Source organism: Gigantopelta aegis, chromosome 3, assembly GCF_016097555.1.
Source record: "Gigantopelta aegis isolate Gae_Host chromosome 3, Gae_host_genome, whole genome shotgun sequence".
In the NCBI taxonomy this organism is placed as follows: domain Eukaryota; kingdom Metazoa; phylum Mollusca; class Gastropoda; order Neomphalida; family Peltospiridae; genus Gigantopelta; species Gigantopelta aegis.
Window position 1 is genome coordinate 91,126,859 of NC_054701.1, and position 25,807 is coordinate 91,152,665.

The window sequence follows — 25,807 nt, forward strand, 5'->3', positions numbered from 1 at the left end:
TCGACTAACAACTAATCAATTAGTTTCTGTAAAGCACATCGATTCCCTGACGTGCAAGAAAACGTACATATTATAATATAAATTGATCACCACTCGGGTCAAACTAATAACTTGTATTTACTGCTAATTCCGTCCTGGTCATCCCTCCTCTGAAATCGGAACTCCTGTCTGTGGTGCGCTGTGAAGGAAATTGTGTTTGAAGCACAAGCGACGCTGTTGGCGTGGCCCGTTATTGATCGCTAGACCGCCGAGAACGCTGTGCAGATAGTTCCACGCCGCTGTAGTAGAGTCAGCACTGTCAAGGTAGGCGCTGTGACATCGCCAGGTCTGTGGTCGCGAGTCGTGTGGTGAATCTCTCGTCACGACATCAAGCATGGTGATAAAAGTTCATTATCCTCACACTGGATGGACAATACGCCGCGAGCCGTATTAAGCCGCTGTGACACGAGTCGTCGTTCAGCCAGCAAGGTGGGTGATGTTTTAAGTCTTAAGTCTTCTCATGTGTGCAGAAGTAATCTCGTTTCCAAGTCTTAGTAACCCTGGAATGTTGTGATGCAACTGTATTATATAACATTAATAGGCTGTCAATGTATCAAACACTTCTTTTAGGGGATTAATATACTTTCTTTGAAACAGTCCGAAAGAACCACCATATATAAATTATTATAGTGTTTAATGCATACTGGAACATAGAATGGATTGATCGTCGTGAGCTAGAGCAGAAGGAATATTACCTAAATAGAGATCCACCTACTTACTGTCAATAGTTATGATAAACACTTGATAGACCAAGCCGGCTGTATAACACACTGAACATATGGATGTAAACTGTAGTTACTGTATTACATATACAATAATCACATATGTATGAACTAAATTGAACTTTATCCACAAACAGGCCGTAGTTTGCGTAATATGAGGATATTTATACACAATACTCGCTGACCTAATTTGAATGAAATACCAAAGCTATGTACGTGATAAGTAAACGTGCTTTCTCAATATAATATACACAAAACACACATGCACGAACGTACACACATACTAGAATCAACCAAGGGTTCCGTGTAAGTTGAAACTGTGGTATTCTTGTATAATCAGTCTCAATCTAAATCAAACGTTTACACCATTAACTATCCTTTTTTAAAGTTTAATTATTGTTTTTATATATATAACAAAGATACTTAAAGAGTAAACCATCTTTCGAGGATCAAGGCAATATTTTAAAGATGAAAATAAAGAAAACAGACATTTGTCTTTGATAATATTGATACCAAATTTGAGAAGAGAGACAGCCGGGAAACGGGCACCATCTGTTAGTGGCTGCACTGTGTCGCTGTACATTTGAATATAAACTTCTAACAGGGGTCAGTTTGCAGACCTTAACATCGCTCTGAAAGAAGGGGTCAGTCGATATCAGCCACTGTCGCGGCCTCAAAGTTCCAACGAGGGGTATGGTGACAGTATACATTTAAAGACGCGACTTCTTTAGAGAACCAATGGTATTTTATAGGCGGTTTTTATCTGCCAAAAGAGGGGAGAAAGACAACCCGTTGGATCTGCACCTTTAATATGTCACGCAAGTTCAAAGTCAGTTTCCGCTAATTGTTTCAAACATTCAATTTTTAAAATATAAATCCTAATCCGCATCCGTTAAAAAACTGATCAATATTGTAACCTTTTGTAGGTTAATCTGGCGTATTCTTCATAAATACAGCGACATCTCAATTGTTCTTCACGTTATTATTAAAAGGTTTTAGCATAAATAGACATTAATATTATGGACTTTTCTTAACTTTGGAAGTAACGCTATATATTAAGCGACATGCAAAACAACTCGGTTAGATAACAGTGAACGGCAGTGCGAGAGGACTGCTGGTAAGGCTTGTGTTGTGACGCCGCGGTGTGTTTGGAAATGTAGCCATGTCGGGCTCGTTTGTCGAGAGAACACCTGTCCAAATGTACGCCAGAACGACGAGCAAACACATCGATCTGTACACAGCGTCAACAGATCGGATCCCTGGCTTTCTGCTAGTCACACCTGTCAGGTAAACCGTTCTTCTGGTCCGCGTCTTTGTGCCAGGGCGACGCACTGTTTACAAATATGTAAGACTCGTCTGTAGTATGAGTATAAATACTAATACACTATTTGCTGTCCTTGACTAGTAAGGTGAGAATCGGTGCTGAGGAAGGATGTACTTGAGTCTATGTATAGTGAATGGAAATACCTGCTAAACAGTTAGATTGATTTATAAACAGTGTGATGAACATTCCTTTATTGGCGCAGTCGTAGATCGTATCTCAGTGTTCCTGGTTCAAATCTCCTTAATACAGGATTAGCCACTTGTTTCATTTGGAAAAGAACGGAAGAAATGTTTTGTTTAACGAAGCGCTTAACACATTTTAATTACGGTTATATTAATTGTGTCGGGCATATGGTTAACGATCACACATATAATACTCTTTTCGGATATTTTATATGCACCATCCTACAGAGATGTTCCACTTAATGCCTTACTTGTTGACGTTCTTAAAACTTAACATTTTCTTGAGCGGGTTTGGAGTTTCGAAGCTCCGAAACCCTTCGACTGCATACGCGTTTAAAGAATAAAAATCACAAAAACAAAATATTAAAGCAGAAAAAATAACTCAGAATCATGATGCGGATAGTGATGATGATGGTCGGTATGTCATGGGAAAGATTTCCGCTTGTTACCTCCCATTATATTGACACATGTATAAAGAGGGAACCTCACCCTAACCCTAAAACTAACCTCAACACTAACAACGGGGGGGGGGGGGGGGGGGGGGGGGGGGGGGGGACGACGGTAGGATATTTCACCATGCCACGTTTCGTACAGTTCGTTTCCATGATATTAAGTAATAAAAAAAACCCTCTAAATTAATGCGAGTTTATTTGTTACTTTGCGAAACAGACCGTTTCAAATTGTTCAGTCGCCAACTGTTAGATGCCTAAGGGCAACTGGCAAATAACTCTTGATTGAAATAGCTAATGGTCTTGGGCACACAATGCGGAACACGAATCAAATAATTTCATCGCAAGATGTCATGTTTAATTCAAATGAAAGCTAATGTTTTCTTCCATTATGCAGCGTAATTTCACCCACCACCAGTCTTAGCAAATTTGCATCGTTTTATTTAAAGTGTGCGATATAGCTTTGCTGTTGTTATTATTATTATTGTTTGTTTTGTGTGACGTACTGATAGATCGCTCACCTGGGGTGCGAAGGGTGATAGAATCAATCGTCCTTTAGTGACCCGTTGGCTCCACGACTAGTATATTAAAGTGCGTGGTATGCGCTGTGCTGTGACACCCGTCTGTAGGAAAGTATATATGAAAGACGTCAGCTGTGTGGTCTGTGTCACTAAACGGGTTTCCTTTCTCACTGTCTAGTTTAAGTGTCGCAATAAATAATTTTGAGCACTAAGAGTTCGTAAAATATTGGTGTAGTGTATAGTACTGATAACCACGAAATCTCGATATCTTTCCAAACGGGCGGATACATGAGTTTGTAAAGGTGGGTAACAAAATTCCAAAAATGGCAATTTGAGTTTGTCCGCGGCAAATGAGTCGAGCTCTCAAAGGGAACGAGGTCTGTCATGGCCGGGTGGGGGTGTCATGGCCGGGTGAGGGTGGATTCAGTGGCATGCTTCCCGGAACATTTGAAAAGAAAGATGTTCGGAAACGCATTTTTAGGTCAAATTAATGTTGTATATTGTGGATGATTAATTTAAAAGAAATGTAATTAAGAAGGGGACTTCAAACGTGTGAGGGTAACCCACCTCTGGGTCCACCATTAGTAAACATGAGTAGTCGCCAACTTATACACAAAAACTGATGTACAGCATCCTAGATTAACATGCAACAATGTGATTAACAGCATTCTCCTCATCCTAGTAATGCATTACATGCTTAAACAATCGAGGTTTTATTTATCTAAAACGTTCATTGGCTGACTCTGCATACGGGCTCTTTGATCTGTTATTTTAGTTCCTGACATGAATTAGTTGACAGATTCTCGCGTGTTGTAGTCCGCTGTTTACACCGTGTAGCTCGTCTCTGAAGTCTTTTGATGTTGTGTCATTGCTTGGATGGATAGTGGGGTTTTTATATACAGTATATAATTATATATAGTTTATGGTTCGTCTGTATCGTTAAATAAATCTATACACTCTCCATTTCTCCAGTGTCTAGTGATGTCACGTTTTATTTTCCGTCTTATGACATTGAAAGTAATATAGGCCTACTTCAGTGAGAAAAGAAAAAGGAATGTTGATAATACGGGAGCACGTTACAGTAACTAGTTTGGTGTTTAAAGGGGCTATGTCAAAGTTGAAATAATGACGGTTTCCACCAAAAGTATTTATTAATTTTTGCTTTGAAACATAAAGTTTATACCTTCATCCATATATCTATAAAAAAATTTTTACAACCAAATACTTCCATTTACTAGTAGAAACACCCATAACATTTTAGGAGGAATCTTGAGTGTTACACGCATCAACTAGTGACGTCACTGTTTTACAAGTACACATTCAACAAACTTAAGTTTACCCATAATTCTTTGCAGTCAACTAACAAAGAAACAAATATAGTGGCCTTACTACCGTATATTTAGCCACAGTCTTCGGGAAACCCCCTCTTGTCCACCAGTACAAGACTTTTAAAAATTATTATTCTTGAGTTAATCAAGGAAAGATTATGCGTGAGATGGATTAATTTGTAGTTATTTATTAATAAATGTAAAAATAACGAAATATTGTATTTTCAAGATTAACATAGGACCTTTAACATAATGGCTAGTTTCACATTCCGTCGAGAGCGGGGTGGGAGGGGAACGCCGCTACCGCTACGTAGACTACTCGTGCCAATAAAGCAGCTGGGTATCTTTTATATGCACATCCCCATAGACAGGGCAATACAAACCACAAACTTTGATGTACCAGTATACTGAGGGTGCCAGACCCTGCGACCTATCATACCGCAGGCGAGTGTTCTACCACTGATATACATCTCACTGTGATACAATCGTTCGTACGATCAGTAAACCTCAGCGGACCCGTTGAAGTATGTTCCGTTACAACCAATGATCCACCACTAGAATACCAAAATCCGTGGTATGTGCTGTCCTCTCTGTTTATACAAAATCCCCTTGCCACCAAGAGCTTTTCCAGAATTGATAACATGAGAGGCTCTTTGAGCGTTCAGAATCTGGTGTCGGCTGTAATAACGTTATGTTCGTATTAGTGTGTGATAAAAGCAAGTGGAATTAAATAATGAAAAAAAAGGACATCATTCCTACGCAGTTATGTATAACTCGGCCTATGAAGGAAAAACACCCACAACACAAAACCAAACGAAATGAATTCTGTTTCTTGTCTGTATCAGTGATTAATTATTTATTCTGTATCTTTATCACCATGGGAATCCGACACGAATGTCCATCCGTAGGTTATTAATGAATGCATCTCTCGCCGTTCCTCTTGCTAAGCACTATGACATTTTCAAACACAAAGGACACTTTAATATTTCCACCTTGGACTGCAATTTCAAAGTTTATTGTCAGCAGAGAAAACAAGATTGATTGATTTTCTTATTTAGACTGCATTAATAAACGCGAGCCGTCAACAGAACTCCAATTAAGCAAGAGTTCGCTTGGAATGGTATTGGCATGCTACCGATCGGTGCCATCGTCCTTAATGGCGGTGTGTTTGTCACAGAATGCTGGATCTCTAATATGTGTGGTGGGATTTTGAAAACAGAATAACACCCGCACAATAGAACACAGTTGGTGAGATATTTTATTCATGACATAGTTAGAAGTGTTACACATAGTTACGACCAAACGTATCAGTTAGTTTATACATACGTACATAATAGCAGTTATTATTAATTGCATTTCGTTTTGAGCAACATTCATTCTGCTCCAGCATAACAAGGAAAACCCCATAACACTGATAGTTAGTCGGTTCCTAGTCTATATAACCCAGAACAATACATAGCCAACATAACTGGGGTTGGGACGATAAAAAAAGGATCAAGTAATGTAGGGTTTTCCCCAATTAGGCAAACGTGTGGGGGAGTGGGGGTGGGGGTGGGGATGGGGGCAAGGGGCCCCCAGTTTCCCCTGCTACTGTCCCCAGAAAGCTCAATAAGCCATGTTGTATAACCTGAAACTCATGCCACCGAAACTCCCTAATGCATGTACTTTCACCCCCAACCATCGAACTGACAGTGCCTCCACCCCCAAACAATTTCAAATACACTCCGCGGGTCCTGGCAAAAATGGCACTTACAATAATAGTTTTTTTCTCTCTTTTGAATAGGGCAAGTCTCGATAATTTAGACTGTAAATAAGTGTACGTCTAGAACACATTGGTTGTGAGTTTTCTCTGAATGTTACATGTCAAAATTATCACAAAGTTTAACATTCAACACAGTATTCGATGATTAATTAATCAATGTGCTCTAGTGGTGTCGTTAAATAAAACAAACTTAACTTTATAAATGATCCCTTGCTACTAGGGGCGAGACGTAGCCCAGTAGTAAAGTGCTCGCTTGATGCACAGTCGGTTTGGGATCGATCCCCGTCGGTGGGCCCATTGGGCTATTTCTCGCTCCAGCCAGTGCAACACGACTGGTACATCAAAGACCGTTGTATGTGCCATCCTGTCTATGGGATGATGCATATAAAAGATCCCTTGCTGCTAATCGAAAAGAGTAGCCCTTGAAGTGGCGATAGCAGGTTTCCTCTCTCAATATCTGTGTGGCCCTTAACCATATGTCCGACGCCATATAACCATAAATAAAATGTGTTGAGTGCGTCGTTAAATAAAACATTTCCTTCCTTCCTTGCTACTAATGGTAAAATGTAGCGAGTTTCCTCTGAAGACTACTTGTCAGAATGAACAAATGTTTGACATCCAATAGCCGATGATTATTTAATCAATATGCTCAAGTGGTGTCGTTAAACAAAACATTTACTTTTGTCACTGCCATAGGGCAACGACAACAAGTATGGCGCTTGCACGTCACTGATCACGTGCGTAATGTGTTAATACTTTTTTTTGGACACCACAATGACCGTCCATTCCCCGTTACGCGAGGTGTCAATACCACGTGCTAATGAAATCCATTTACCTCGCTACCCGCACGTAATAACGGGTTTCATACCACGGAGTTTTTGTATTGCTCAGTCCGCCCGATTGTAACAGTAATTGTTACCGTTCTTCCGACACCGCAATATGGCGACGGAAGCCTACCACCAGTCACCGTCGGTATGTTGCGTCATAATAAAAGGTTGGCAGAGTATCAGTTATTTACGGACTATAATGTAACGTGTCGTGTTATAAAAGAGCTGAATCAGAATAGGATGAATTACTGATTATGGCCAACTAACAACTAACCCACTGTCCCAGACAGACATCCCAGATAGCTGAGGTGTGTGCCCAGGACAGCGTGCTTGAATCTTAATTGGATATAAGCACGAAAATAAGTTGAAATAAAAAAACCGATTACGGTATGTGATGTGTTAATGGCGCTGACAATGCAAAAAGCTTTTGACACTTGAGAACAAAACGACAATGGAATAGTTAAAAGTTTGTTTTCTTTAACGACACCACTAGAGCACACTAATTTATTATTCATCAGTTATTGGATGTCAGACATTCGGTCATTTTTGACAAGTAGTCTTAGAGGAAACCCACTCCATTGTTTTCATTAGCAGTAAGGGATCTTTTATATGCATGTTCCCCACATATAAGACAGAACATACCACGGCCTTTGATAGACCAGTCGTGGGCTACTGGTTGGGGCGAACACTAGAACAAAAACAATAAGAGAATGGGTCCACCAAGGTGGTTCGATCCTTCAACCCAAGAATCTCCTACGAGCGCACAACAGACGTAGCTAGACCCAGCCCCACAATGGAATAGATATCATCACAGTAGACTGGTACTAGTATAGCACAAGGGGAAACCTCCAAAAACTTCTTGATGCCAAAGAATCTACAGTTTAAAACAACACATTTCCTGGTCAGGTGCACGCATTATCCCTGCCTCTTACCTTATTATTTAGCAGAAACGAGCGAATACCTGAGAAACTAGCACAAAACGTTTATTGAAGCTCTCTTTCAATAATAGTATGTATTGGAATATATGGAAATGCACCATAGAAGTCAATGATTTGTTTTTCTATTTAATTTTAAACATATTTCCTTATCAAACATACAAACAAAACAAACCCCACACAAGCAAACAAAAAAATAAAACAATAAACAATGCAAGCTAAACAACAAAAACCAAAGTAACAAAAACATGGCGTGACGTCACATTGGTTTGTATCAAATGGAATATACATTGTATTTAGTGTCAGTGAATGTTGTTTCTTTTTTCTACCATGCTGGTTCTTCAAGGCTGATATCTACAGTACTGCTATATAAAAAAAAAGCCACGATTAATTCATGTTTGACTCTAACGATCTATTAATAAGCTAATCATCTAAAAACAGTGTTCTTTCTCGAGAACATCAGTCCTTGGGGTGAGATTTAGTGAAATGTGACCTCGAAAACTGAATTATGTCCAGCTAACAGACCAAATTTTCTCCCTAGGGCTTTCGAGATAAAAAGTGAATGTCCTTTTATGACAACGGCCCCGTCCCCTCCCACTACCAGCATTAAACTATTAAAAGGCTGGGTACGACCGTTGTTATTGCAGATTACTAGTTGAATGATCTTTGTAATTATGCAACCCACAATCCACTGCCGAAGTTAAGCCATGATGTTTTACAATAACTATATATAAAATATAGTGAAATGTTATTACTAACATGGTAACAATATATAGAACAAAGTTCAACTCCCACGCGAAAAGTTTGTTTGTTTTCTTTAAATACACCACAAGAGCACATTGATATATTAATAATCAACTATTGGATGTCAAACATTATGTCATCGTGTCAGAGGAAATCCAATACATTTTTTCCATAGCAGCAAGGGGTAATTTATATGAACTTTCCCACGCACAGGACATACCGCGACCTTTGATATACCAGTCGTGGGGCAGTGGATGGGACACGTGTCCACCCCCACGCGTAATATTATGTTGCGATTCGTGACCTTTCAAGTTTATTGAATGCTATATTTCCTTGTACTCTTGTCATGAACAGGGCTTCCTTCATAACAATGACAATGAAGTCTCGTCTTTTGTTCCATAACGTGGCGATTAGAGCGATCGACATCTGTCTGTAGTTGGGCTGACGTCTTGAACTGACAAGTTTGTAGAAGAGAATGTCATTATTCGCGGTACGGCTTGATAGGCTGGGGATGCACACTTGGAAACTAATTGCTAGTTCACTCGGTCTGACCCCGGAACTGGCCGTCCACGCTAGGTTTCGCTCCAGTCAGATGAGAAGACAGCACGGTTCTTGCTCTGACTATTGCTCTCACTGCCGTAACCCAATTACCACGCTGTTTCCAACCTCGATAACGGGCGATAAAATAATTCGACACGTTTTTCATTGTTTTGCCTGAAGCCTCCTTTGTTTTTAATCATTGCTGATATTGCTTTTGCACCCCAAAGTCACCTTAGCTTTTATTCACTCAGCGTTTCAGGCTGGAGACTCCAAATATTGAGACTTCCGGCTGTATGCAAATTACGGTCTGAAGCAATTTCCCACAATGTAAAATAGATTGAATAAACACAAACGTCTTACTCTTTCGCTATCTCTCGGAGCTAGCCGCGTCTAGGAGACAATCAGAATTCACCGAGTGAGATTGTTTGAAAACATTAATCTTTAATTCCGCTCAGAGGAATTAGTTTTACAATAATATCTGTCTGAGGGATATTGATTCCATTTAGAACGGCCAATTACAATCGGTAATCCCACCCCGACTCCAGTACAATTTAATTAACCGTAAAGTTTTGCGTTTTATTTGAGAATGTTTCTCACAGCACGAAGCGACCAGACATAATTAACAGCTTGAACGTCCTCCTCCGCCGCCATTGTGTCTTTTGTGCTTTGTGAACATCAACACGTCCAACATTAATGTAATGATGAATGTAATATGAAAACACGCCCGCTTCGTGTTCAGAAAACTGCCTTTTATTAGGCATTGTATATTTAATTTCACTGTCGTTCTTATTAACACATTTAACGGACGTGGCAGAAAGCATTGCTGTTTGACATCACCGGTTTTCGTCATGTTCTCTTTGTCGTCACGCCGAAGTGAACGTGTAAATCAATGTCACAGAGATGTTCAAAGTCTGCAGAATCAGATAGAGTTAGGCATGTGTAGCAGACGAAGACTGATTATGAAAGACATGTAAATATCAGGTTCCAAATAAACAGTACATAGAAAATTTCGGGGTTACGTAATTCTGTCTTATTTGTTGTTTTGTCTGCTCATATCAGACAAAACTCAGAACATATTGACGTAACATTTTAAAGGGACATTCCTAAGTTTGCTGCAATTTTTAAGATGATATCGACTAATAGAGACTTTTTAACGATTGTAATTACATGTCAAATATATTTTTCTGCTTAAAATATTAGTGGCTGTATATGTTTCTGATCGTTCTAATATTTGTATTAAGTTAAATTTCATTTTATTTCCTAAAATATTATTTGTTCGTACGTATGAAATTATTTGAAGTCAAAATCCAGTTTGGGCTTCTTACAAATATTAAGACGACCAGAAACACATTGAATATACTGACACTGATATTCTAAACAAGAAAATATATTTAAATGTAAGTTTACTCGTAGAAATATTTTATTAGTCGGAAACATCTTACAATACAGCGAACTCAGGAATGTCCCTTTAAAGACTTCCTTTTTATTTTATTTTCCCTTCCATATGTATAAATATATTTAGAGATGCAATTTCAAATTTTTTAACTTTTGTTTTCTTTAACGACACCACTACAGTGCATTGATTTATTAATCACCGGCTATTGGATGTCAAACATTTGGTAATTTTGACATGCAGTTTTAGAGGAGAGACTCGTTACGTTTTTTTATTAGTAGAAAGGGATTTGTTTTTTTGCACAAACCTGACAGGATAACATATTCCACGGCCTTTGATCAATTTTTAAAACTCAAAATGCTCATACAAATATCGCACGAGTAGTTTTAGTCAAATGCAGGCTTTCAAAATTTGTCTGCGTCAGATTGTATCTCAGTGGTTATATCAATATGCAATAATTTGTAGCATCGATTCTCCTTCCTTATCATCATCATCATCATCATCATCACCACCACCATTATATCATCATCATCATCATAATATCACCACCATCCATCATTTTTGTCATCATCAACGTCATCGTCCTGGCTGCCATCAGCCAAGTTCTACAGATGGCAGTATCTAGCTGCAATGTGTGAAGACTTCAGCACACACGGTGTTGGCTTACCTCGCTTGCTCTCTATCAGTTCAGAGGACGAAGGAATGTTTCATCACCGTAATGTGCAGGGGCATTCTAATATGACCGCCGGGGGCGACGTACTCCCCGACTCGTAATAAAAAGCCTTTAATGATGCTCATGTCACGGGGACGCGTTTTACTGACAAATGCATCAAGGTTTTTGCCACCTTTTGTTCATTAGATAATTAAGTGAATCTAGCCACTTAGTCCATTTTTGCAGGAATTTGTATTTTCTCAATGATGACTAACTGCGCAAATCTCATTGTTTCTCGGCTTAAAACACGTGATTAACGAGAAGACAAGTGACAAGTGTTTTTATTTGAGCTCGCCTAATATTGCACGCGTCAGAATGGCAATCTGCGTTTTAAAACCAACAATGAATGGGTTTTAGAGCGCTCCAGCTTCAAGACATGCCTAAAAGCCGGACAACAACACGCTCGGGGAATTGGCTTTGATAGAAATACCAAGACAGCAATAAAACAGAAACATGGAACAAAGCTGCGACACAAGACTTGTCACGATTTAAGACTTGTGCAAACAATTCATTTCTGTTACAATGTCTCAGACTTTTCTTTAGATTTATGGAAACTTGATCAAACATGTTGGTGGATAAAAATACCACTACAATGAATGGTGGTTCATCACCACCCGAGCACACTGTTTAAGCTGTTAGGTTTCAAATGAGGAAATAGTGACACTTTGACCAAACAATGATGTAAAAAAAAAAACCCACATTGTTGACAAGCAAGTTACTCAAGTTAAGCAGCAAAATGTCTTTTGTGTGCATTTTCCAAAACCTTTCTTGAAAGATACACAATTTACAAAAAAACACATTTCATTGATGAAAACACCACAACATTTCTGATATCATGTGTCTGAATAAAACATTTTATAGAGATTATATTGAAAGCTACAAATCAATAATCACTTTAAAACCTATTATACTTTCACTTCAAATATTGAAAGAATTAATATCCATTAATTCGATAGTGGCATTTACAAATTTAATAAACTAATACGCGACAGTGTATCTTCAAATTTCATCTCTTATTAATATTAATAAATCTTATATTATTATTCACAATCCTGTAGGGTCGGATCTAGGATTTCAAAAAGGGGGTGGAGGTTCAGGGCTGTGGCTAGCGGGTGGAAAAATCCGGAATAAATTATAGAAACTTAAAGAAAATTCTCTTCTTAACCGTTTAAGGAGTTTTAGACTATTAACTACTCAGTTGCTCCCCCCCCCCCCCAACAAAAAATCCTAGCTACGACCCTGAGGTTGCATCTATGCATGCTTGCAGACCCATATATCTCATTGAGCGATGTGTTTGTGTGTGTGTGTGTGTGTGTGTGTATGTGCGTGTGTGTGCGTGCGAGCACGTGTCTATTTGTACTGAAAAAATTTGCAAAAAATTAAAGGTGCATTTATTTTTTACTTGGCAGCTAAAGTTTTTTTTAACCCCCCCCCCCCCCCTTGATCCGCCACTGAATCCTTTTTTCTAAAAACTTACAAATGTAATATTGAGCGAATGTGATAAAATCCGGTATTTAAAATCTATATTAGATACCAAACTGCTTACTACATATTTGATGACAGTTAAGGAAGTCTTCAAATGACGTGCCACCGTACACGTTCTCGCTAGACGGTTATTTTAAAGCCGTAGTGTCTGGTTTCAATCGTATACAATCAAGTTCTAAGTTCAAATGCAAGCATAACTGCACTTTTAATTCACTCGCGAGTTGTCGTCATTAACGCAAATCGTCAAATGCTTACTAGCCAGTTTGAACAATTCTCGCCATTTTGTAATACCGAGCGGATTCTAGCAGCCACTTCCTAGCAGCCAATTACGCTAGCAGCCAATTTCAGCAGACACGCATGGCGACGTTCTAAACACCGGACTCATACGCCTTTTATAATGTGTTGTGGTGTGGTCTATACAAAACTAGTTGGACATCCTATATTACCGTAGTACAGAAGGATTTTTAAAGTGATACTTCAGATATTATAAAAGTGCTTAATAAAACGGTTAAGTTGTATTTATACGGACATTAGTAACAATAAGACTGTGAAAATGAGTCTTGGTTGTTATTTTGTTTTTGTGTTGTTTTTATATAAAGATACTCTTTAAAACTCTAAAATTCTTAAGTTGTAGTGAACAATAAAAATTAGCATAACAGTGTGTTTAAAAGTGTGAAATACAGGTAACAATCGAAACGTGTATGAGTCCGATGTTTAGAACGTCGCCATGAGTGTCTGCTGATATTGGCTGCTAGCGTAATTGGCTGCTAGAATCCGCTCGGTTTTTGTAATGCAACAATAGCCGAACCATACTATTTTTAGCCCAGTGGGCGCCCGCCAAAAGTGTCCCACTTTCAAAATACTGGGTTTATTTTTAACTTGGAAAAGCCAGTGTAGTGAAACCAATTTGGAGTGCGGCGTCTTATATGCACCAAACGTAATGGGATTTTCTGTTCTAAATGCTTAAATAAAAAAAATATTCCAGGGAATGCTTCTTTAAATTCCTGCCAACTCCGCCATTACAAAACGTTTTTTTTTTGTTTGTTTTTTTCACAACTGAAGTTCAGTACTGTGCTGCTATTGATCGTGTGTCACTTGGAAGTCTCGGCATTCTAGGGTGACAGCGCGAATCCCGGAGAGAAAGCTCCGTTTTATTGCAACGAGAGAAGTAAAATTTATGAGATGAAAGCGACCGAGACGTTTTGTAGCAGTGTCGTCCATCGACTGACAATCGAGGCTTAATTGCACGTGGAGCGCGCGCGAGCGAGTAGCGCTGTACTGGTTCCCGTCAAAGACTGTCACAATGACCGTCTGTGCCCCTCACTAATCTAAAATCGAATATTCAGTTTGAGATGATATAAACTTGTCATTCATGACGAATTTTTACGTGATATAATATGAACATTTGAAACATGTTCCATGATCGATTATCCAGGCAGGGCACGCCTCTCACTCGCGAACGGACCATGTCGGCAAATAGAAAATGCGTCCTTCCGCCGCTTCCGTACTATATGGATACGATTTTGATTATCGTATCTGGTTTTGTGCACGTATTCAGTTATATTTGAATTTGCCTCCTATTCATGTATTTAAAATAACAGATTTTCGCTTCATTACATTAAAACACCATTTTCGTTTTCGTCTCTATTACTCTCCACTGGTTTGAGGTACAGTTTCGTAGATCTGTTAATTAGTGGTATGGGGATCTAACGATTTATATAAGCATTTAGTCAATGTATAATTATGGGCCGAATTTACGAAGCCTGTTGTTTTAATTTATATGCATGTAACTACATTATTATATGTAAGAAAAACAGTCTTCGTACATTCGGCCACTATATGACGTGTAAATATTTTTTCAAAATACTACAAAGCACCTACCTGATAACGCAAATCATATTTAGTCTACACAGTTTGAACAATCTCAGTTTTTATGAACGGTGTCTCATGACGTACTAACGTCGTGTAGCATATAACGAAGTGAGTTTATATTACAACTCATCAAGGTTCAGATCAGTACACCAAGAAATGTGATGGGCCATTGTCTGAAGTCTTGAAATCTGGTCTACAGTTTACGTGTGGTTTTCTCGTCCCGACGATACGAGGTCCAGCTGGATCAATAGACTTTTCATTATCTCTGCTCATCTAATTAGACCTCGACGTAGTACATCTTGGACTGTGTTTCCGCACAGTTCCCAGTTCTGAAAGCACTTGATACGTACACACAGGTCATATTCAGGAAACATCAACCGTCACAGATGTCTCGTCGTCCTAAGAATACTAATATATCTCAGCAGCATAGGCCCGTACTTACAATAAAACTTGAAGTCTGGGACTCTATAATTAGAGTCTTGAGTCTGGACTCATGCTTATACAACTTAAGAGTCAAATCTCTAATGACGTCACACACATATAAGTTGTGTCTGAGACTCTGCCTGAGTGTAGACTCCAAACGCATGATACCTTCTTTTTAAATATAAACATGTTTTAATAGGCTATTAACTTGATCGACCAACTACCAACATAATAAAAAAAGATAGCCTGGCCGATACTCGGGGACATCCGCTTCACGACTAGTGGTGACTCGGGTGACCCTGAGGCTTATATAGCAATGACTTTTGTCATCCGTATGAGTGGCGCATCCCTTCGGATGTAATGCTCACGAGTGCTGGAGGAACTCCTTGAGGACGCCTCGGGACCAGATAATAATCTTCAATCCATTAACTCCTTTGAGATACGTTTCCACCAACTCTCTGGACGGCGGCTGGCGGGCTCTACACTATCATCATCATTCCTTTCCCATCATTCCCTCCCTTCCTACCCTTATCATAACCATACTAAACAAAGCCCTTACCTGCTGTATGGATAACTTGGGGGTGGTCTGGATGGGGGGGGGGGGAGGGGACGCCGTGGTAGGGTGCTTTTGGGTGCGGTAGGGCGTAGGCGGTTTCGACCGATAGTAAGGAGGCCTCCCTTCCCCGGCACTTCCATCCCATGGAAATCCAGACCAGCTGACCTGGGCCAACCCGCTTGTTGGACCGCGGAACCGATTGGGCTCGAAGCCCCCTCTTTGCGAATCTTTAACCTCCAGGGCTAGTAATTAGTAATTATATGTTTAAGTTGTATAATTTAATAAATATATTGTAATACTATCTAATTTTTTGGCCAGCCCGACTTAAATTTGCACCTACTAATTTAATTTTAACTTTCATAACCTGATCAGCCATGATTATAACTTATTATTTGTATCCCTTTTTTTCCCCTGGTGCTCCTAAAATTTAAAGTTTTTATATTAAGATAAGTCTTTGTTATTTACTTTAGAACACTGGTCTTACCATCTAAATTCTTATAACTATCCCCATCATCTCAACTGCCCCCCCCCTTCCCCCACCCCCTCCTGCCACGGAACCCCCCACTGGCGAAGTCAGAGGTCGGATCCGTGGTGGGCGTGCCTGAACCTTTGTGGATATGGGCACGTTAAACGAGTTTCCATTCCATTCCATTAGACTCCAAACGTTTGAGAAGCACGATGCCGGCCCCCAAGTTCAGCCAGCAAACGTTTCGCTAAACCGGCCTCGGTGGCGTCGTGGTTAGGCCATCGGTCTACAGGCTGGTTGGTACTGGGTTCGGATCCCAGTTGAGGCATGTGATTTTAAATCCAGATACCGACTCCAAACCCTGAGTGAGTGCTCCGCAAGGCTCAATGGGTAGGTGTAAACCACTTGCACCGACCAGTGATCCATAACTGGTTCAACAAAGGCCATGGTTTGTGCTATCCTGCCTGTGGGAAGCGCAAATAAAAGATCCCTTGCTGCCTGTCGTAAAAGAGTATCCTATGTGGCGACAGCGGGTTTCCTCTAAAAACAGTGTCAGAATGACCATATTATGTTTGACGTCCAATAGCCGATGATAAGATAAAAAATCAATGTGCTCTTGTGGCATCGTTAAATAAAACAAACTTTACTTTTTTTAACGTTTCGCTAAGGTTCGCGAACTATTTGATTGGTTTCCGACGTGGCCAAATGGTTTACCGTGAAGCGCACAAACCAGTCTTGCGGACGTTTTTCGGTCGCTCTGGCTGAACTCCCCTCTGGTCTGCTTAAAGGGCCATTCCTGAGTTCGCTGCAATTTTTAAGATGTTATTGACTAAAAGAGACTTTTTAACGAGTGTAATTACATATCAAATATATTTTTCTGCATAAAATATTAGTGGCTGTATATTAAACGTGTTTCTGATCGTTCTAATATTTGTACTAGGTTAAATTTCATTTTATTTCCTAAAATATTTTTTTTTCGTACGTACGAAGACAAAATCCAGTTTGGGCTTCTTACAAATATTAAGATGACCAGAAACTCATTGACTATACAGACACTGATATTCTAAACAGGAAAATATATTTAATATGTAAGTTTAATCAATATGTCAAAAACATCTTACAATGCAGCAAACTTAGGAATATCTCTTTAACGACTGTTCTCCGTGTGCGCAGCGTTTGATATGTGTTGTCCTGTCTGTATGAAATACCAGTGCACTATTGGGAAAGGAATGTAACGGTTTCTTGTGAAGAGTATGTGTCAGAATTGCCAAACGTTTGACACCCAATACCTGACATTAAATTAATCTGTGTGCACCAGTTGTTTGTTTGGTTTGTTTGTTTGGTTTGTTTGTTTGTTTGTTTTAGTGATACCACGACTAGAGCACGTTGCTGTGCACCAGAGATGTCGCCAAACAAAAGAAACATTATATTACTGTCTCGAGGTCTTCAAGGCTACAAGGGGTCGCCAAACAAAAGAAACATTATATTACTGTCTCGAGGTCTTCAAGGCTACACGGGATAAAAGGAAAGAAGAAATGTTTTATTTAACGACGCTCCCAACACATTTTAATTACGGCTATATGGTTAAGGACCACACAGATAATGAGAGAGGAAACCCGCAGCCGACACGCAATGGGCTACTCTTTCAGATTAGCAGCAAGGGATATTTTATATGCATCATCGCACAGACAGGATAATACATATCACTGCCTTTGTTACAAGGCAGGATAGAAGTTACTAAAATGTATTTGTAGTATTTTGGTATTCCAGAGAGGATCACCAGTTAAAACGGGATGAGCGTTAAGCCCTTTAAAGGGGGTGGGAGTGTGGAGGTGGTGGGGATCTAAAATCTATTATAAGACTGGAGAGATTCTACAGTTACCAGAGACCACGGCGATACATGCAATCTGATTCTTTGAATGTGACCGCCAACTGTCTGTCGCCTCGTGCAATCAACGTTCATATTCTGTAGCGTACATTCCTCCAGGTTTCTCGTGTGACCACTATCGGTACGTCTGCCTGAGCTTCATCGATTGGCCTGTCGTGTCTCGGTGGCGCGTAGGGCAGCAGTGGACTTGAGATAAGCGAGCGAGCGAGCGAGCTTCCAAGGTGTGAGGACAGAGAACATCTCGGCATTGATCTGGTCGAGGATATCGACGGGTCAGGCGATCGGATTATTATGGCCATCACTGATGAATGATTCAAAGTCTCATGGGACCCAGGGCCAATCAGCCAGCGAGAGGGAGCGCGAGCCAGCGCGTGCAGCAGGTAGTTCTCTTAGCAGGCAGACCACGCTTGGACATGTTCTGACGGATTCCAGGAGATTCCAAACACAAGCAGACGACTAGAATTTAATTTTGGTTTTCATTGTCGGTGAAAGTGTGGATAGTTTGTTGATGGTGTTCTATACTTGAGGTTATTTGTGTGGCGACTTTATTGGTGAATATAGTTTATATATCGGTGTTGGTGATTTCTTTGAATAGCACGAAAAGGTGAGTTGTCACGTTGTGCGTCACGTCTGAAAACAATAAATCACCAGTGTAGTTCGGAGTACATCATACTTTGGTTTTCTTCTTTATACACATGCAAGCACCGCACACTGCGATGAAATCCTATACACCGTTGGAAATTCTGTTCACTGGATCTCTTTGTATTGTTACTTTATATATGATGACCTGTTTAATTTTAACATCCATTCATGTTGGACTATAAATTGTAGTAAATATTAGATAACTGAATTCTTGATACATATTATTATTACGTAACCACCGCTACTTGTAGTACTCGGTGTGGGGTGTTAGCAACTGTATAGCTCAGTGGTAGAAAGCTAGAGGTGCAGTTGGTAATACGACCGACTCCTCTTCACGGACCATTGGGTTTATCGTCATTCCAGCACGACTTTTAAATCAAACGCGGTGATATGTGCTGTCCTGTGTGGAGAAATTGTGTAAAATTATGTAGCTACTATTCGGAAGGAGTAGCATAACGGTGTGGATTATCGCCCCCCCCCCCCACACCTCTCTCCCTCTCTCTCTCTCTCCTCTCTCTCTCTCTCTCTCTGTGTGTGTGTGTGTCTCTCTCACTATGTTGATCAATTAAAACGTTTGTTTACGTTTAACGACACCACTAGAGCACACTGATTTATTAATCATCTGCTTTTGGGTATTCAAAAATATCAAATATAAAGAAATTATGTACATTTATTAATTTGTTTAAGTTATTTATTTGTAAATTTGATTACATTACCTGTATATTATTGTGTGCATGTGTGAAAGTGATTAACTATGTATTGTAAATTTATTCGAATGTTTAATTGTATTATTATTTTAAGCAGTATACTTGCTGCCGAAATGTTTGTAAACCACCTTGAATGTAACACCGATGGTGTTCTGGGTGAATACAGTTCTGTTCTGTTCTTCTGTTAGAGAAACATTGTCTCATCAGTAGCAAGGAATCGTTTATATCCATCATCCCACAGACTGCATAGCACATATCGCGGCCTTTGATATACTAGTCGTGGAGCACTGGCTTGTACGAGAAATAGCCCAATGGACCCACCGACGAGCATCGATCCTAGACCGACCGCGCATCAGGCGAGTGCTTTACCACAGGGCTACGCCCAGCCCCTATCTAGACAAAGTGTTGCAATATTTATATACTTGTATGACACAAACTAACTACAAGTAAGAGCTGAAGTGTCGTTAAAGATACATTAGTATCGTTAATGTGTTAGTAGATAACCACCAGTACCATTAATGTGTAAGCAGATAACCATCAGTAACATTAATGTGTTAGTAGATAACCACCAGTAACATTAATGTGTTAGTAGATAACCATCAGTAACATTAATGTGTAAGTAGATAAGCATCAGTACCATTAATGTGTTAGTAGATAACCGTCAGTACAATTAATGTGTTAGTAGATAACCATCAGTAACATTAATGTGTTAGTAGATAACCGTCAGTACCATTAATGTGATAGTAGATAACCATCAGTAACATTAATGTGATAGTAGATAACCATCAGTACCATTAATGTGTTAGTAGATAACCGTCAGTACCATTAATGTGTTAGTAGATAACCATCAGTAACATTAATGTGTAAGTAGATAACCATCAGTACCATTAATGTGTTAGTAGATAACCATCAGTACCATTAATGTGTTAGTACGTAACCATCAATACCATTAATGTGTTAGTACGTAACCATCAGTACCATTAATGTGTTAGTAGATAACCATCAGTTCCATTAATGTGTTAGTAGATAACCATCAGTACCATTAATGTGTTAGTAAATAACCATCAGTACCATTAATGTGTTAGTAGATAACCATCAGTACCATTAATGTGTTAGTACGTAACCATCACTACCATTAATGTGTTAGTAGATAACCATCAGTACCATTAATGTGTTAGTAGATAACCATCAGTACCATTAATGTGTTAGTAGATAACCATCACTACCATTAATGTGTTAGTAGATAACTATCACTACCATTAATGTGTTAGTAGATAACCATCACTACCATTAATGTGTTAGTAGATAACCATCACTACCATTAATGTGTTAGTACGTAACACCAACTGGGGCGGGACATAGCCCAGTGGTAAAGCGATTGCCTGATGCGCTGTCGGTCTAGGATCGACCCCCGTCGATGGGCCCATTGGGCTATTTCTAGTTTCAGCCAGTGTCCCACGACTGGTATGTGCTATCCTGTCTGTGGTACTAATGGAAAAATGTCACTTAATAAATTAGTATGTATTTAACAACCACTACCGTTAATACTTTAGTACTTAACCACATTTACTATTAACACACCATTAATACATTAATAGACTAGTACTTAACCACAGCAGCTCATCAATTGTGTTTCTTTGCTAATTTTCTCTTACACATTTAGTGGAAGGCATTATGTGACCGCCGCTGTATAATTTGTAACGATAATACATTTAAAGCCTTGGTGACAAGTGCTGGAACTGGCTCAGCCCGGCAGGAAATCAATACAATGGTCAACGACTGACCAGACACTCCCACACACATTCACTCCCGCACGCTGGACACGGCTTGTCGCTTGGTTAGTCCGTGGACAGGATGGACAGTGTTGTAGTTGACGTTAGCTGCCATTGAGTTGGTGCGGTAAGACCGGGGAGTAGGGATTTGCACTTTTTGAAGGGTTGGGGCGCCTTACACTATTGCTGTTCTTTTATTTTGTATGTCATGTCGTGGTTTATAATTAATGTTTAAGATTGTTAATCAAGAATAACAAATCTGCGCCTTGTTTGTATACTGTTGGAAAGAAATAAGGGACCATGTGGTTTGGGTGACCAAAGCTTAATTCACTATTAGAGTACTCAGTAGTTATTCTCTATTCTCGTATACAATACAGAAATGTAATGTGGGACTAAATGTCAGCACTGTGGGACTGAATGTCGGAACTGGGGGACTGAATGTCAGTACTGGGGGACTGAATGTCAACACTGGGGGACTGAATATCAACTCTGGGGGACTGAATGTCAGTACAGGGGGACTGAATGTCAGCACAGGGGGACTGAATGTCAGCATTGGGGGACTGAATGTCGGTTATGGCAAACTGAATGTCGGCACTGGGGGACTGAATGTCAACACTGGGGGACTGAATGTCAACACCGGGGGACTGAATGTCAGCATTGGGGGACTAAATGTCATCATTGGGGGACTGAATGTCAGTACTGGGGGACTGAATGTCAACACCGGGGGACTGAATATCAGTACTGGGGGACTAAATGTCAGTATTGGGGGACTGAATGTCAGCACTGGGGGACTGAATGTCAGCACTGGGAGACTGAATGTCAGCACTGGGGGACTGAATGTCAGCACTGGGAGACTGAATGTCAGCACTGGGGGACTGAATGTCAGCACTGGGAGACTGAATGTCAGTACTGGGGGACTGACTACTTGTAACATGATGCTATCAATGAGAGTTTTGGTTGCAGTCAGTATTGTCTGTTTCTATATATGTGTTCCCTTATTTCTTTCCATCAGTATATATTTTGATAAAATTAGTTGACTTATTATATTGGAAGAGTATTTATACTAGAACTAATAAAAGTAGCTGATTTATTACTTTAAACTGCAAAAATATATGTTCCGATGAAACTAGCAGATGGTGTAGATAATGTATATTTTATTAACGTTATTTTAATCATATATTATCATTGCTTTGGATAATAAATGTTCTGTATGACATTATGTTATGTTTACAGTACTAGTATTTTAATTCTCTGTAACAAAGTTTACCTTCAACTACACTTTTCAAATATGATGTCAAAACTAACCCGTTTGTCATAGATAATACAGTTAAAATGAGGCGTGTTTAGGAGGCCGGGCTCTCGTGGTTTGTCATAGATGATACAGTTAAAATGAGGCGTGTTTAGGAGGCCGGGCTCTCGTGGTTTGTCATAGATAATACAGTTAAAATGAGGCGTGTTTAGGAGGCCGGGCTCTCGTGGTTTTTCGCTAGTCTTGTTATGGCTGTTTGTTTTTAATTTTTAATATTGTTTTAATTCTAATCTTAAATTAATATGATAGGATAGAATATGATGGAAACCAGTCAAATCGTTCACGAGCGCCCACCTTCCTGACGCGCCATATGTATAGTTCCACAACCATTAGTCCTTTCCACCATCCATGAACAATGGGTTTTTTAAAAATAATAATTTCAGTTTAATTTGCCTAAAGAAGAAAAGTAAAAGAGTTTTGGAAATAACAACAACAACAAAAAACCCACACTATTTTTGTGTGCAATTTAGAAAAAGGTTGGCTTAGAAATATATAAGTTGTAGTACATACCACAGTAAGAAAAAAACCGTTATCTGATGGGAAGAACTATAGCTGATAAATTTATATATCTGTATTATTTACACTGTATTTATCGAATTGTGACTGTGTGATCTAAAATAATTACATGATATTATTTCCTGTTATATCACAAATATATGGACGTTAAATATATTGAATCTATATATTATTTTAAGCCTTCCACTTGTTTTGATACAGTCGCAGATTTAACGACTGGTAATCATCTACTTGTGTACTAAGCCGCCATTAACATCGACCACGATCCGCTTACTTGGCCTCGTCTATAAATAATTGATCGCTCTGCCTGCAGGATAAGGTAATTAATTACCTACATTTACAATCCCCTACTATACACTTTACGAGAATAAAACTCGACGTGATTATAACGATTTCAATGGTCGCCGGTGTTTTGAAAAAAAAAAAATTGCAATTGATTTTGAGCTTATTAAGTTTAATAAATTCAAATCGTTTGATAGCAGTTAGGTTTAGTGAAGTAAGTTACGGCATAGCTAATGAGTACGTAAAATATCTATAGAAATATATTTCAAATGGTCTTTAAGAACATTTGAGTACAATTGTGTGTACCGAAACTTGGATGGGGCACGTTAAATAACTAATTAAATTCATTAACAACCTTGTTGTAATTATGAACTTTATGTACTTTTTATGGTAAATCAAAGCTTGACTTGTTTTTAGTATCAAAGAGCCAACAAATTCCACTGCCATACGGTTATCATATAGTTATGCATATATATTATGCATATCTCTGAGTGTCGGGAGGCATTCTATATTGTATTTAAGTATCTCGTCTAGCCTGAGTAAGTTTTCTGGCACATGTCTAAATTCGTGCGCCGGGAGGGCGTACCTGAACCGTAAGTGAACATCAGCACATATAGCGTTCGACTCTACCTGTATGTCTCGATCAGGACGGATCCACAATTCAATTCAATTCAATTCAATTTATTGCATAATACCAAACAAATAGATATTAAAGCCGCACACCCTAGTTCCATCCAGCGAAAATAAATTATAATTTGGTTAATCTACAAACCTGTAACACACTTAGATCACATTTTTATCAAATGGAGTGAAAAAGCAGGTTTTATATCGATAAATACCATGGGAATCCCCATGTCCCAATTGCTTGAAATAATTTTGAAAGTTAGTATTCTGATGTCACCGGTAGATGTCGCTCGAAGCACAACAATGCCTACGTCACGACAAATTTCACAGACTTGGGGTGCGTTCGTTTCACCTCTCCTGGACATGTTCCAACTGTTCTGTCCTGGTTGTATCCCCTCTCCAGATATCGTAGGACTTAGCAAAATTATTGGTTTTAAGGGTTTGTAACGTTTTGTATTGAGATACTTACTTGTCTGAACTTTATTGTTACTGAAATCGGATGTTGATTGCGCGAACCGTGCACGAGAAAACAAACCGAACCAAAATGATAACGGTCACGTGGTATACCAACGTCTGTGACATTGAAATGGAAAATATCCCGTCTAAAAATAGATTAGACCTTGTCTGCTCAACGGTTTTTTCTCAAACGTGCGTCGGTTTTTCAGAAATACGAAAAATGCATTTTGTGGTATTACAAACACCAGGATTACCAAAAAACACTTCAGGTGAATGGAAATGTATATTCTAAATAATAAACGGTAAGTAAAGTGCAATTTTATTTGTGAAAAACTGGGTTTAATAGCGAAAAACAACGCTATAATGGTTAACAACTAGCCGTAACCAGGGTGTGTCCCTTTAAATGGAAAAAAAACACACAAAAACTACTACTACTACTACTACTACTACTACTACTACTACTACTACTACTACTACTACTACTACTACTACTACTACTACTACTAATAATAATAATAATAATAAAAACACCATAAAACAATAAAGATGTTAGGGTGCAGGTCTGTGTTGGCGAGACCGTGCTACGCTACCGGTTCTATAACCTGTCCGTCTGTTGAGCCAATCAAATGACAGAGTGCCCACGTATAGGTTAACCGAAAGTACCTAGTTTACTGCACCATTCACACTGGCTATTTCTCATTTGTCTTCTTTAACGGCCTCTATTCATTGTAAATGCATAATACCACTACATACAAAGCTCGGTAGTGTTTAATATTGGACTATTAAAGGGACACACCCTAGTTACGGCTATTTGTTAACCATTAAGGCGTTGTTTTTCGCTATTAAACCCCATTTTTCACAAATAAAATTGCACTTTACTTACATTTTATTATTTAGAATACACATTTCCATTCACCTGAAGTGCTTTTTGGTAATCCTGATGTTTGTAAAACCACGAAATGCATTTTTTGCATTTTTGCACAAGACGTTCTGTCGAGGATAAAACCGTTAAGCAAGCGAGGTCCAATCTATTTTTAGAGGGGATATTTCCATTTCAATGTTACATACGTTGGTATATCACGTGACCGTTATCATTTTGGTTCGGTTTGTTTTCTCGTGCACGGTTCGCGCAATCAACATCCGATTTGTTGTTGTTCATTAGTGAGATTTTTCTTCACAGTTCGTGAACATTTTCAGTAACAATAAAGTTCAGACAAGTAAGTGTCTCAATACAAAACGTTACAAACCCTTAAAACCAATAATTTTGCTAAGTCTTACGATATCTGGAGAGGGGATACAACCAGGACAGAACAGTTGAAACATGTCCAGGA

General features: G+C 39.1%; 1 protein-coding gene across 2 annotated transcripts in view; it reads left to right on the forward strand.

Annotated features, from left to right (window-relative positions):
* Nucleotides 1-301: 301 nt before the first annotated feature.
* LOC121369321 (neuroglian-like) overlaps nucleotides 302-25,807 on the forward strand; it is a 68,972-nt gene continuing 43,466 nt past the window's right edge. The window contains exon 1 of one of the 2 annotated variants that reach the window (XM_041494301.1): nucleotides 302-468. The gene's annotated coding sequence lies outside the window, so the exon portion shown is untranslated. Of the gene's footprint in view, nucleotides 469-18,347; nucleotides 18,773-25,807 lie in introns of those variants that run through there. The other variant, XM_041494303.1, reaches the window with a different exon arrangement.